The 15315-nt window shown below is 38.1% G+C and overlaps 1 protein-coding gene across 3 annotated transcripts in view; it reads right to left on the reverse strand.

The window, feature by feature from the left end:
* Nucleotides 1–15315, reverse strand: part of LOC113031368 (mannosyl-oligosaccharide 1,2-alpha-mannosidase IC) — a 202119-nt gene that overhangs the window by 75311 nt on the left and 111493 nt on the right. The window lies entirely within an intron of this gene.

Below are 15315 nucleotides of genomic sequence, written 5' to 3' on the forward strand. Positions count from 1 at the left end.
GATTAATGGGTTAATTAGCTAGAGTGCATTATACTAAACTGTACACCACATTGTCACTGGAATGTGCACATATTTATACTTGATTCTAACCTGGTGCCAAGTTTCTTAAACACCAGCTACTAGAACACTGTCATTTTCATCTGCCAACAAACTAAAGTGATTTCCACAACTACTTCATTAGGTTAGGGGACTTTTAATGTATGCACTTTAAAGTTTCAGAGCTCTAATGTGTAACGGTCACATTAGAACGAACAGCAGCACTGAGAGCGCGCTCAGTGTTAAAACAATCGGCTTAATTAAAATGCTTGTTTTTACTGCTCTGTGTACTAAATTCCAAGGTTAACAGTTTCTGCAGCATCGGTCTCTGGTCCTTCTTGCAACAGTTTGGCACTTTACAGTTCTATTTTTAATTTCCTTTTTACATTTTTATCACAATTTCATTATCACCACTTGACGACGTCTCTGAAAAGAGTAGGCGGCACTCAATTTGTGCAGAAGCAGAGTCATGTGATCTTACAGAACCTGAAGCAAAAAGCCCGACTTGACAGAAAAAGTTGATAACCACCATTGTGATACTTATTTTACTTATTACTTACTTATTTTAAGTTTTTTTTCAAGCCAGCTAATGCAACAAAAGTGTGGCTAAGTTGAACTTCCCCTCTGGTATACTCACACAACTGCCAGTTTAAGAAGAAAAAAAATAAATGTAAAGATGGCATAACCAGGAGCATAACTTAATTTCTTGAGACTTCTATTTACAAGGACCATAGATAATCACAATAAATTACAACTGTGGTTATATCTCAGGAGAAAAAAGCAATTTCTAATAAGCAATGCCGTTGCATGGTGTTATTCTGAGTGAGTGCATAAGAGGAGTCATACTGGATTAACACAAGGCAAATTGGGTTGTGACCATGGCCACTTCATCTGAATTCAACAGCCGTGGTTCATCTTTAAAAGTCTTTGTACTCGGTGACCAATAAACAATGAATTAAATAATAAATAAATAAATAAATAAATTGTTTTTGTTCCCACAAAAAAAGAGGCAGATGTCACTATGCAAACCGAATGCTTTGTGTTTTTGTTTTGTTGCTGTTGCCATTTTCAAGCATCGACCTGATGCATTAGGTAGTAGCTTACTGTAATAATAAATATTTAAATGCTTGTTGGATAAAAGGGAGGCTAATGGCTGAGAGGATTAAAGTACACAGACTACACTGTGCTTAGAAGCAAACACACGCTGGATTATCATTGTTACTCTAACATAAAAATAAAATGTAAATGTATGTCACTAAACTCTAACGGACCTAAACCATACTAACCAATAATACACGTGAACTTTAATCAACATATCCACTAACCTGGGACTGCATTACCATGCAACCCTGCAACCACTAAACAGAGTCAGTCTGGAAACAACAACAGCAAAAACACAAAAATTCTTCCAGAAGTAAGTCTTGTCACTCAGCAGCCATCTTGGCAACATCTCCAAACATCCATCTGAATGATGACTCACTAAACTTTACCCACAAGAACACTGAACAAATTAGCATGGCTAAGTTTTGGTATAGACCATAGTTGTCAAACTCTGGCCCGCTGGCCAAATTTGGCCCACAGCCTAATTATATTTGGCCTGCGAAGCCATACCAAATTACTATTAGAGCTGGCCTACTGGTATTATACAGCTAATATATATATTGTTTAGTATTAAGCTTTGCTTGTTCCATATTCAGTTTTTCAGCAAAACTTGTTTGAGTCCATAAGAAAAGATTCATTCTTATATCTAGAGGAAGATTTTTTTTTCAATAAATATTAACGTTAGCCCGCGACTTTGTTCCAGTTTTGAATTTTGGCCCACTGTGTATTTGAGTTTGACACCCCTGGTATAGACATAGTGAGTCAAAAAAAGCAATACTTACATGTACGCATGTTAGCTATGATAACGAGCACTTGCCACCTCATAGTTGAAACTGTCATGAACCTCCACTATGGATATCTATTAAATTCTAATAAAATAATTGTCTCACGCGCTCGAGCTTTCATGTTGTCCACCTCTATACAGTCTAGTACCAAATCTCTCTGAATGGCTGAAGCCCTACAGGCATTAATTTGACAAAAACAACACTGAAATAACAAAACATTTGAGACAGCTCAATTCTACAGTTTTAGAAAATAAAAGTATAAAAAAGAAAAAAAATTCCACTTCAAAGCGACTCGAAGTGTTATTATTTACATAAAGGCAGTTTTACAGTCAATCCCCATGGAAACAGCAAAAGTGGTTGCTAAGCGATGATGTGACAAAACTGCAAAACCTCTTTTGACTGATTGGTTAGCCTTCGTATTCCTCATTAGTGGAATTAATTGTATTCATAACATTTTGACAGCAACAAACAGAGATGATAAATCAATAAAAATAGTGGGAAGCATTAATATGAACGCACACTTAGAACCTTAAACAACACTAGATTAAGTGTTTGTTCTCGTGCTTGCAATTCAAGTAATGCACAAACACTTTTAAAATAATTCAAAAATCTACCCAAGTCATTTCCACATACAGGTTATCTCTGTGCTTATAAGGAAAGCTCTTGAACTACAAAGCTCCCCGTGCTCTTTCTTCCTCTCTCTCGGTTGTAATGGAGTTTTTCTCTCCAAAGAAATCAACGACTAGAGCCAGGGCAGACTCAAAAAGTCAGGCTAGAAAGTCAAAGCCATGTAATCGTGTTCCCCGGTGTTTTGTTTCCTCTTTTGTCTGAGAGACTCTTGCAATTGCAAGGCAGTATTGATTAGTAGGGAGCAAGTTTGGTTCAAGCTGGATTTTATTCAAGAACCTCTGCTGTAATATTTTGCCATCAGTTTCTCCTCTTACATTGTTTTTTGGTCACTTAGAGTCTCAAAAATTTTTGGACCAAGTCTACAGATTACTGTACAGATATTTATCCTGTGATGTTTCAACTGCTAGGAGAACCGTTCCAGAAAGAGAAACGGCGAGTGTATTTTGGCTCTTTTGTCATCCAGATGTGGAAACGTACAGCGGGATGACTTCAGAGTATGGAGCAGAGTGTGCAGTTCCGATCCCTTTGTAATTTTCCTCAGCTTTCATTAGCAGCCTTGTTCTGATTTTCTGTGGAAAAGTAACATCTTAAGAGTATCGCAAACAGACAAAGCAAACAAAACTGTACTTTCTGTTCAACAGTCCTCACTCTACACTACTGTTTGCTTTTAATATACTCTGGGCGTTTTTCAATTTTCTCCGTAGGAGTAGAGACACAAATGAATGTCTTGATCTATATCCAGCTTTATCTACTGCTGGGCAGTTTTATCACACAATACAATAAAACATGTGTTTGTTTGCAATTTTACTTTTCTCCTTTCTTTTTTTTTAGAAAAATAAATACTGACAAGAGGACTTGTTGCTATGTTGCAATTTCAAGATGAAATATGCACGTTATATTTTCTTTTCTAAGTATGAAATAAGAGGTACTGCTCAGTATGTCACTATAATTACTGCCTCTTGTGCCAGCTGAAGGTTAAAGCAGAATGGTACTCATTGACTTGGAGACCCATTGAGAAGGAAATTGCTAGCTCGAGCGTGGTTGATAAGGAAACTGCAATTTGGTGGCAGAAAGGGCAATTTGCTAGAATTGAGTTAAGGAGTCAGTGGCATCTGTACTATGCTTTTATTTATCTCTATATGCATCTCTTTAAAAATGCATATTTTTAATCCTGTTTATATCGTACTTCACATAAATACATAATATTTATAACCACCGTGTTTATTTGACACGTCAACAAAATATTCCATCCATCCATCAATTCTCTTCAGAGTCCAGATTCAAATACATGCACATGCACAAACATGAAAATGTTATGAAGATTCTAATGGAACCTTCAGGGACCATGTAAAACACAGATGTAACCTGGATTGGATGTTGAAAATTGCTACTGTGAGCCATTTGAACCCAGTTCCTCAACCCCTTGCAACATTGGGTTTAAAAATTTCAAGGTCACAGTCAGTGTCCATTTACATTTACAAACAATATAGAGGTCTTTACAGGCAACGGAAGTACATTTTGCAAAAATACTGTACAGTTTTTGTTTGTTTTATTTGATAAGTTCCCTTTTTAAAAACTCTACGATTCTGATTCTACAACAGCATGACGCTGGCTCCGTTTGAAAACTCTGCACACTGGTGACATTTTCTGAGACAAAGCACCAGTGCCTCTGGCAGGACAACTGAGCTATCTTGCCAACCCTGAAATGAGTGGCCCATTCAGTAATGACACTACAATGGCAGTGATTAGGAATGGAGTGTCTATTTATCACTAGTGATTGTAGCTCTCAGCAAGACCGGCAGAAGGTACAGTGAGAGAGGACATACAGTGCTGACAAAGGTTTTGCCAGTCAGACTTTAAGTCCTAGAAGACTCAATAAATCAGTCAGGAAGCCATTCATACCAATTTGAAAATATACCTAACGCACATTTACATAAAATAAAAAAACAAACAAAAGAAAAACAAGCCCCTAGGCAATCTTTCTACTCAATTGGCTTGTTGATTTCTGCATTTGAATCTGATTTATTTTTCAGGAACAGCTACTTGCAAGCCCTGCGTCTTACTGCAAACGGGGCAACCTAACCTTCAAACGTGCCTCAACGTTAAATGAACTTAAAAGGCAAACCCTAAGGCTCTGAGAACGTAAACTAAATAGTAAAACTCACACTGACAAAGCAATTCAATCATCACGGTCTAAGTAAGACAAGAAGAAAGAAGATTAAAAACTGTGTCCTCTGAAAGGTTGCTTGTATATGACTCAATCTCAAATTTCCACATTAATGTACAAACGGGTGGAGGTACAGCTGACTGGATCTGATTGTGAGGCTGACTTTCAAACGGGTTTAACATCAAGACACGAATTTCTTTGAAGTAAACCAAATCTGCGTATTATGTTCACTGGGGCATAAGGCCTGAAAATTTGGCTTTTTACAAGATTTACAAAGTAATTTGTCCACCGGAGAAGCCGAATGCTTTTCTTTTATTTATTATCAAAGTTAGATTCCACATTAAAGCATAAAATTATTAGCTTTCACAAGCTATTAAGGCTCTGCGTTTGGCTGTTAACTGGACAAACACACCAGCTAATGTGGGGAAACTGAATTATTGAAATATCCCTGTTTCTTTGCACAATTCTAATGAACTTCACACTAAACAAAGACCAAAGTCCTCTAATTTCTGTGTCTGTGATTAAATCAGTTGTTCAATATTTATGCTAAAACAAAGTTGGCTGAATTGTGTGAATGTGTTTTAGGCTTTGAAAATGGGATTAGGAATTAGTGTTATATTATTACGTGTTAATGATTATCTTTCCTCCCTCCACTTTCCCCTCATCCCAAATGATGGAGGCAAATGTCCTCCCTTCCTGCTATGTTTGCTCAAAGAGAATTATTTAGTTTTTCGTTATATTTTCCAGTTCAGATTACTTATCTCAATGAAGCAGTAGATGAATCCTAATAAAAGAAGAAGGGATTCTCAAATCTAACCCAAAAGAAGTATCTTTAATGACTAAAACACTAAAAGCAATGTCATAAAGCTCAATTTACATGCGCTGCTTATCCTGGAGGTACGTTTATATACGATGCAGCAAGCATTAAAGCTGCCCCGCAAGCACAACCAGAAAATCTGGATAAGTGGATGACACCTGTTTTTATTTTTTCCCCCGCCTTGTCTCTCTTCATGGTGCTCAAGTTGAGGGTCTAATTAGGAGTCAACACAAGGCTGTCAGAGAAAAACACAGAAGTTTTCATCACCATTGCCATCAAGTTAAAAAGCTTGTCTGCATTTTCTCTGTTAGTTCTTCTCAACCTGCCGCAGTGAAAAGTAAGCGACTTTCTGAAGAATGCTCATCAGTGAAAACAAATGTGCAGCTTTAAAGTACCATTAACGCACTGCTTCTTCACACCAAATCTAATATATACAGTTGATGTTCATGATATAAACCAATTAGCCACAAAATATAAATCACTGACAGATTAAGTAAATAACACAGATCATCAGGAGTTACGCGAGTACCCCTCATACAGCCAAAATAGCGCATTACCATGCAATGTTTTTTAAGGAACCTCAGTGTTATTGATGCATAATTTGTCACCTGCCATCCAAAATCTGGCAACTATAAAGCTATAAAGTAGCAGTTACTCAAATGGACACTTGTTGTGTTCCCTAAATGGGATGCTCAGGTTTTCTAGTATTTTTTTTTCAAGCCTGCTTTTTGCTAAAATAATATACTTAAAGATGTCTGTTGCTAAACTAGCTAGCTAGTCAGCCATCGTGTGCAAATGTGGTTATAATCCAGCTACTCAGGACTTAAAAAGTAGTACACAAACCAGGGGAGACCCCACAGTGCCATCATTCATTAGGTATCATCCACCTAAAATGTTTTGCAGTACAACTAACCATTGCCCCAACATCTGTCAACATTTCTATCCATGTCCAGCCATGTTGTGGCTGTATTAGCGATGTGCAGGGTGCAGGTGGTTTTAATTATGTGGATGATCTGTGTGTGCTCCTCTTTCTCCTTACCTTGTGGCAGAGAATAGAGAATGAAAGCTCATTTAAATAAGCAACTGCTTTTACCAACGCTGTAACTATTTAAAATGTGTACTACTGGGAGAAAAACTAATTATACTAGCTAATGTAATTTTATGGAGGAGGAGCCTCAACAGGAAAAGAAAATAAGGAACAGAATGACTCATTGGGGTACATTACATTGGGGTACATACAATGCAGTGTTGCTGGTGGTGCTCTCTCCTTCTGTATTGATGTGTATTCAACAGTCAAAGGAAAGATTTCTGTCCTACTCAGCCCAGATTTGCTTGGGACACGAGCCTGATTGGCATGGCCACTGTGCTGCTGTGTGCCAAGGAGCTGACTAGACTATTGCCCAGTTGTGTCCTGCTCAAATGTTAATGTAATAATTTACTGCTAATAAAGAGGCATCATTGTCACTGGGCAAATGTCTGTTAGCATTACTGCCATCCAGATTCTGACTGACTGCTACATGCTAACGCCAAATCGGGCTGATGTGACAGACAAAATGACCTGATAAGCCAAGGATGGAAAGAGACGACTGCCTCTCCTACCAAAGCTGGTGATTCACACATGCTGGCTGGGATTGAATTTAACATTGCTAATTAAAATACAGATACAGAAATCATCAATTTTCACTCTAATCTCCCTGGCTCTCACATACTGTTAAAGCTGCTGCCTCTGCTGCTCCTCTCCAACTTGCTGCTTTCAGGACATCGAGATGCGCCTGCGTTTTCTATTTCTTTTCTTTTTTTTTAAAAATATTGTGCAGTAATTATAGTCTTGATCAGTGTCCAAGTTGTGAGAGCAGTCTACAACATTAGCGTTAATGACCCTACCCGCAACCCTGTGGAGCATGCTAAACAGCTTTCTCTGACATAAAGGGAGGTCTGAAATTCAAGCCAAAATAGCGACTTCACAAAAAAATGAGCCCACTCAGCGCAACACTCAGGTGGGTGAAATCAGCATAATAATAAAGTTAATTGTATAATATTGCTCACAAATATTGGCTTTTTTCACATAACTATTCCTAAAAGAGGCTTACATAATGAATTCAGTGATTTTTTTTTTTTTAACATTACAGTAGACGAGTACATTTCAAGAGCCCATTTCAAGAGGACCTTCCCATTTCTTACCGTTTAGTGATCCCACACTAATCAAAGTTACAAAACTATTCAGGCACAAGAACAGTTTTTCTTTTATTCTGGAAGCTTTTTTTTTTTACATCGCAATAGTTTGAAATGAAAGAAGCCTTTATCAGTTTTTGAAACCAAATTTTAACTGACAGATATTAGCCAGTAACGGTCATCAGCTGTGATACGTCAACTTTTTGCCCTCTTGTTACTAGAATAGAATAGAATAATCCTTTACTAGGGCTGTGCGATATGACCAAAATCTCATATCCCGATATTAAGACATCCATCGTCCGATAACGATATAAATCGCAAAAATGTAACATTTTCTGTAAATTCTGTGAATCTCGGGCAGCTCGACTTGCGTGAAGTGTTTCCAGCTGGGCGTCGCATACCTGGAGTCGAGTGTTTTAACCGATGCATGAAACTATACATCTTTAGACATAAGTTGTAACGGCCGCCGTTTTCTTTGTGAGTATTTATTACATGGCTTGCTGCGAGGAAAAGCCTGTTCTAACGTTTGAGTCTAAGGTTTATTTTTTAGCACCTGACGGCTCTTTTTTGCTTCTCATCTGTAAACACTGCATCTTTCACGTGATTCAGTTTATTTTGAAAAGTCTCAACAGGATCTTGAGCTTTATTGTGAAAGGTTTATGTGGAACATAAACAAGCGGACACGCAATGGTGCTACCGTCGTTGTTGGTAACCACAACGCATAAAAACAAAGGCTTGTCTGTCTGTAGTAGAGATGGCACGATACCACTTTTTTATGTTCGATACTGATATCATCAATTTGGATATCTGCCGATACCGATATGAATCCGATATAGTGTTTTTTAATCAACAAAACGGTTTTTTAAATATCTTGCTGCATTTTGTATAAGTTCATACTCAAGTTTAAAACAACAACTACACTAAAGCTATTCTGTTATACCTGTATGCAAAAAAAATATTTCATAGTTCAGCAATACTGATCAATCTAATAAACTTAAACCTACACCTTCCTCCCTATTCTGGTATTTTAAAGAGTACTTAGCGTAAATATTAAGCAACCTAACTAATAGGGTTCCAACTCCCAGCAACAACAAAAATAAATAAATAAAAAATAGGGAACCACCCCTCACGCTCCACCTCATGATGCTTAATCGACGTAATGAACCTTAATTTGATACAGTGTGAAAAAAAATGCACAGAAATCAATTATTTTTCAAGAAATATTAAATAGATTCAACATCTTTCTTCAACAAAATTGCAGACTGCACAGATGGTACCTTCCCAAAGGAAAAAGTACTATAGCTTACTAGGGTATATATATTAGACTTAATAGTTACTATATACAGTAATTGACTTCTATTCATTTTACATCAAATTAAAACTTTGGGTGTCAGATAATTATTTATTAAAAGCTAGACATTTTAAATGAGAATAAGAAAGAAAAGTATGTCTTTGTGCCCCCTTTTCCCTGTTAATGCCCTATCGGCCCCCCTGGCTAAACTTTGCTAGATCCTCCCCTGCACAGTTACCAGCGTCAGCTGTAGAAAAAGATCCTGGAGTAGAAAGTAATATTAAATACATTCTAACAATAGCTGATCAAGCTTAAACGTGCTGCTGTTGTTCAGCCGCTGGTTTCCTCTTTCTGGTGCAAAGTGGGCCAAAAGCAAACTAGAGACACGGACTCGCGACAGAAAAGCCGATCAGCTGATCGTTAAGCAGTTTCATGATTGAAGTAGCAGCAGGAGAGGCAGTCGCTTGTTAAGCTTAACGCAGGAATGCTTTACAAACATTCAGAGATGGACTTACACACTTGCTTTACTTCTCTCGGGATAACTTTGTCGGAGATGAAATGCTGGGTTGCTAGCGAAGCTCCAAATGCTATCCAGACCACCGACAGGTCCCGCATGCCACAGCCGCTCTATCACGTGACCACACTGCTCCAACATGCTAACGTTCTGAGGCGAGTTACGGCGTGTTGCAAGTTTTGTGAGGTGCTTTCGTGATATTTAATGGATCGGATTACATTTTTTATTTTTCTCCGATATCCGATCCAGTAATTTAGGTCAGTATCGGACCGATACCGATACGTAATATCGGATCGGTCCATCTCTAGTCTGTAGTTTAGTTATATTAAATATAAGAGAAAGAGAGAACTTAAGGAAATTAATATAGCCACTACAGTGACCATCAAAATAATGAAAAAATATTGCTGTAAACAGTTTATTTTGCGACACCACGAAATAAACGATAGCGTAAAATTAAACGATAGATGTTTTTATATCGTCATCCGATATATATCGTTATATCGAACAGCCCTACTTGTTGCACTCCCATCATGCATTTGTACAAACTGGGGATAACCTCAGTAAATAATTAATCCCAGTTGCAGACCAATAAAATGTGATTAAATAGTCAGAGAATATTATTGGCTAATGTTTTAAGTTTCATCATTTTATTTCTTTGAAAATTCTTTTTAACCCGAGTAATTAATGCACATCCAACTTCACCTCAAACATCATGTGTACACACAAAAGAGAGGATGCACTCGTATCGTAAAACATCTCCACTAAATGCATAAACTTGTAAATCAACAGCCTGGTGCATAATTCATCAAATACTGCCACGGTGATAAATTACAGCTGAATTACAGCCCAACCCATCAAGCCACCATCAGAGAATATTGGTCTCCCCGCATCTGTCTATTTTCAGAGCTTCATCTCTGTCTTTTGATGCCGTCTCCCCACACAAATGCACACGCACGCACAAAACTCTTGCGTGCACAGGTCTCTGCTCTTTCCTGGGGGCTGCAGTAGCTCCCCCACAGAGTCTTCTATGATAATGCTTGGGTCTCATGGGACTTTGCTCTACTCTCTCTCTGCTGTTATTATTCAGCCTGCTGCAGTCCATCTTCCTTCCTCCTGACTCTGTGTCTAACTGTCTGCCTCTGTCTCTCATCATATACCTCCCACTGTATTTGGCCTTGCTGACTGAGACACATCCTTCACTTTTTCCTCAGCGGCTGCTAACTCCCAAACTGCCAAGAAAAAAAACAAAGAGCTATTTGAGCTGCTTAATGCTTCAGCGTATTCATGCTGATATATATATTAACATCGAGTTATGCAGATTAGGTCATTAAGACAGCTAATTAACACACCAATTATATATTTATTTTTTTCAGTATAACAGTCTTCATGTCTTTTTAGTAGCATGAAAATTAAATTAAAGCTAACATCCAGCGACTTCCTTGCTCTAAGAAAATTTGGTTTCTGAATTATTTATAAAGACACCACCTTTATACTGCTTTCCTCCTAGCTTATCTGATCACCCTCTTATCAAATATGTGAATTGCTATGATCACCAGCTTGTTGCACACTTTGTCTACCTGCAGTGTGGTGCCGTGTAGGTGGTGTGCACCATGTTTATTGCAGCCTTTAAGCTGAAAACAGGTGCTGCTTATGTAGAGCTGAGGTAAACTGAAATATGAACATTTTTTGAGAGTGTCATTATTACATAGTCATAGACTTTGTGTTTATTAAGACATTACAGTGCAACCTCATTGCACTTTTCAAAAAAAGTCTTAATATTCCAGAGATCTTTCCATATTAACATCTAAGATATTCAATACTATTTTTAAAGAACGTCTACATGTAAATCAGAGCTTGTGAAACTAAGACAACCCTTTTCCCGCTGTAGTAGCCAGAATCCAGTGTCAGCGGTTGACTGTGCGAAATGGCTCCACAGGGAAAAAGTGCATGAATGATACAAAATGTGCTGGTAAATATCCGTAATGATGAACTACCCACACAAAACGTCCTTTGCCCTGCGCATCCTGGGACAGAATGTCAGCTCAGCTTGACCTCAGCTTAGGGGCACGGCGTCTTTACCGAACCGTCCCTCGGCATTGCAAATGACACCGTTTTTTTCCTCAGACGCCTTCATGACTAGAAGCAAGTTGTGTCTAATTTAGTCCAGACAGGGTGTCAGCGGGGGTCAAAAAACAGCTCTCTGGAGGTAAACAACAACCTTGCTCCAGGTCTCCTCATTACCAACTAATGTCACTTTTTCTTGTCCTCAAATGTGAGCACGCATTTGGAAAATAACCCACAAACAACTGATTAAAAACAGACTGGTTTACAAGCCTTGAGATTAAAAATATGGTGGGGAACACCGCTTGTCTTTTTCAACAATGTGATGACATCTCCAAGTTAAGAACTGTCATCATGAAAATGCATAAAATAGTCAGAATATCTTTGTTAGCTTAAAATATTTTAGAATAACAACCTACACAAGCGCTCTATATTTGCCTGAGGCATTTGCAAAGTTGAACTCAGTCAACAGCTTTTTTCTCTGGTAATAAAAGTTACCACACATTTCTCTCAGGTTTCGCTCTGTGTTGCACATGTGTACACAGTAGATACACCGCATTGTTCAGTACTTGGTGGGACGCTGCTGGCAGTCTCTGAAATACTTGATGAAGTTGCTCATTCTCTTCTAGTCTCTCACCAAACTTTCTCTGCTCTGTGAAAGGAGTGCATCCCATGTGTCTGAAACTGTATCTGGACTGGCAGCACAAACTCTTTCTGGCCTCCGGACCGAGGTTCAAAAGATTAACAGCAACAACAATGTGCAATGTATCTGCGCTCATTCTACCAAAAAGTCAATTACATCTGGATTATAACGACACTCGTATAAATACACTTTGGTTATTTTCTCGACGCCGTGCTTTATGCAGCTGCAAATTTGATTTGGATGTAATGAAAGTGAGACCTCAAGCTAATGCCGATATCTCGAGCTGACAGAAAAGACTTTAGGGAGATTTGAAGAATTGTTTTTTTTTTCTTGGATGTTTTGGGGTGAGGCACGCTTGTTCAGCTTCCACCACAGTTTGAAGAAAACACTCATTGCTTCACTGCTACTGAAACAACCCCTACTGGGCTCACAGCAAGCAACCACAAAACTAAACAAGGGCAGAGGGAAAAAAAATGCAAAATAAACAAGACTAAGCTTGTGCTTGGATTGTCCGTGTGTTCAATCACTCACCCACTATTTAGTGTTTGCTTCAGAGAACACTGACAAGAGAACAAGGGCAGAGTGTTATTAATACAATTCTGACACTACTTGGATGCAACGCTACTACATTATCAATTAGTATCATTAGTCATAATTATCTGTTACATAAGCTAACAGCAGGGGACCTGAAACAAATGTGAGGGCACCGACACCACAAGTACACATCTCTCTCTGCAACGTGGGAATGAAGATTTATAGCACAAATCTGTGCACATATATATATATATATATATATGGAAGCTTGTTTCCGCCACTTAAAAAAATTAAAAAATATCCATAACTCAAAATTTCGACTTGACTTGAAATTTCAAGTTAGCGCTGCCAATCAGTAATCACGTGAATGACGTCATTTCCTTGTAACCCGGAACCTGAAGCCCTCAGCTACAAATGCTACAGCTAAGCTACCAGTTTTACAGCCAGTCATGAATGCACAAATTGCTGAGTATTTTCAGCATGGCTTCACATTATATCCTTGCGTTATTAGCCGAATCACAAGGCGTTACTATCAGCAAACGTACTCTGGAAAGCGTCAATTTATAAATTGGTAGCTCACGATCCGGTTTTAAGTGTGCATTCCTCTGCGCCTTATCCTTCCTGGTAACAAAAAAATGACATCATTCACATAGATTACTGATTGGCAGCGCTAACTCAAATTTCGAGTTAATAAATCAAAATTTCGAGAAAATAACTCGAAATTTCCAGTTATGGATACTTTTTTTTAGTGGCGGAAATGGGCTTTCATACATATAACCATTAACAAGATGCAAAAATATAATAGGTACCATAGCCATTACTGTGCTAAAATATGCCATTTTTAATATAATAATTGTAAAATATGAAATGTAGTAGTAGCTCCCATGCACATATTTCCCACATCGCCAGTATATTTACAGTTTAGACAAACCCACAAAAGTCTGACTTTTTTTTATTTTCTCTTCAGAGCATGAGAAGAGACGAGCCACAGCACACCTGAGACGGCTGAGGAGTACTAAGTTCACCATGTACTCTTAACAGGTCAGAAAAATGGCATCATGTCCAGATCTGACAGCTCTTTCTTCCTTCTTCTGACACCACACTGGCAGGCTGCAGTGTATGCATGTGACTGTCAGCATCTCGACCTCCCTTCAGAAATAATAACAAGCTCCCTCCTCTTACGCACTCTGTCCAATTTAGTGGCACTCGGCTTACACATGCCAACATCCACGCTACTGAATCGTTCAGGGATGGAGAAATGCAGCACATGCCACGACATATAAAAAATAAAATAAAATACAGCTCATTACTCCAGTCTCTACCAATAACACCCAGGAGATTTCACACTAACTTGATCTGAGATGTGGAATCACAGGCCTGAGCGTGCATATTATCCAGTCATTTCGCCATCCTGGTGGGGCTCTGGAGCTTCGTCAATGTGGTAAATAAGAAGTTATTGCTGGTGGATGTTTCTAGTTATGCTAAAGAGGCTTCATAGCAATCATCAGCAAAATCACAGGGGGAAGATTCAATCTATAAGGAGCACTAATTTTAAAAATCACCAAAGGCTGAGCTTTAGTGAGAAGATGTGCACACTTCAGCTTCTGTGAAGGATAATTAATATGACAGCACTTCTACTTACTGTACACATTAGTCCACCTTGAACACAGTGCAGTTTAAAGATCACATTATACGTTTGCATAATATAAACAATGAATTGTTGGGCGTATTAACACATCTATTCTTGACATTTGGAAAATGTCATGAATGAAAAAAAAAAAAGGTAAAACACTACTTAATAATTCTGGTTTCTTTTTTAATCTCCTTGCAATTTAAGAAGTTTTACAGTACGTGTGAAAACCTTAATATCATGATTGATCAATATAAAAATAATCATATATGATATATATTGCCTAACCTATTGATGATTTATCAAACCCAACCTGACATAATCAAATATTTAGTGATTTTAATTGATCTGAAAGAAGATCTTCCTTTAATAATGGCTTAAAGTACATTTTTTTCATGTCATCTTAAAGCAGCGGTCCCCAACTGGGACCAGTTTGTGTCCGACAATATTTTCACGGATCAGCATTTAAGGTGTCCTGGATAAATACAACAAAATAAAACCAGTACTGGTACCAAAAAAAGAAGACTTATTCATAACACACGGGAAAAGACCCAGGAAAACCGGGTTAATGATAAAAACGTTACAAAAATAACAATAAAAACCGATAAAACCCCTATAAAACCATAAATTTCACACCCGAGCCTCAACTCTCGCGACCTGGTACCAAACAACGACTCCCGGGGGTTGGGGGCGGCTGTCTTAAAGGGTCATCACCTGAAAATGCATTTATTCTTAGCAAACAGACAAAAACAATCCTTCCATAACACTCAGCAACATGATGAAACTGGATGACCGTAGATCAGAGCGATCACTTGCCACAATTTTGCTTTAACAGACTCAACACATAGATTTCTCGATGATGAATAAAAAGAACTGAGCCAGACAGAAAATGCCGTGGAGAGATTAGAAATAACTAAGTGAAAGAGCAGAAATG

Source organism: Astatotilapia calliptera, chromosome 11 (assembly GCF_964374335.1).
Source record: "Astatotilapia calliptera chromosome 11, fAstCal68.1, whole genome shotgun sequence".
Lineage (NCBI taxonomy): Eukaryota > Metazoa > Chordata > Actinopteri > Cichliformes > Cichlidae > Astatotilapia > Astatotilapia calliptera.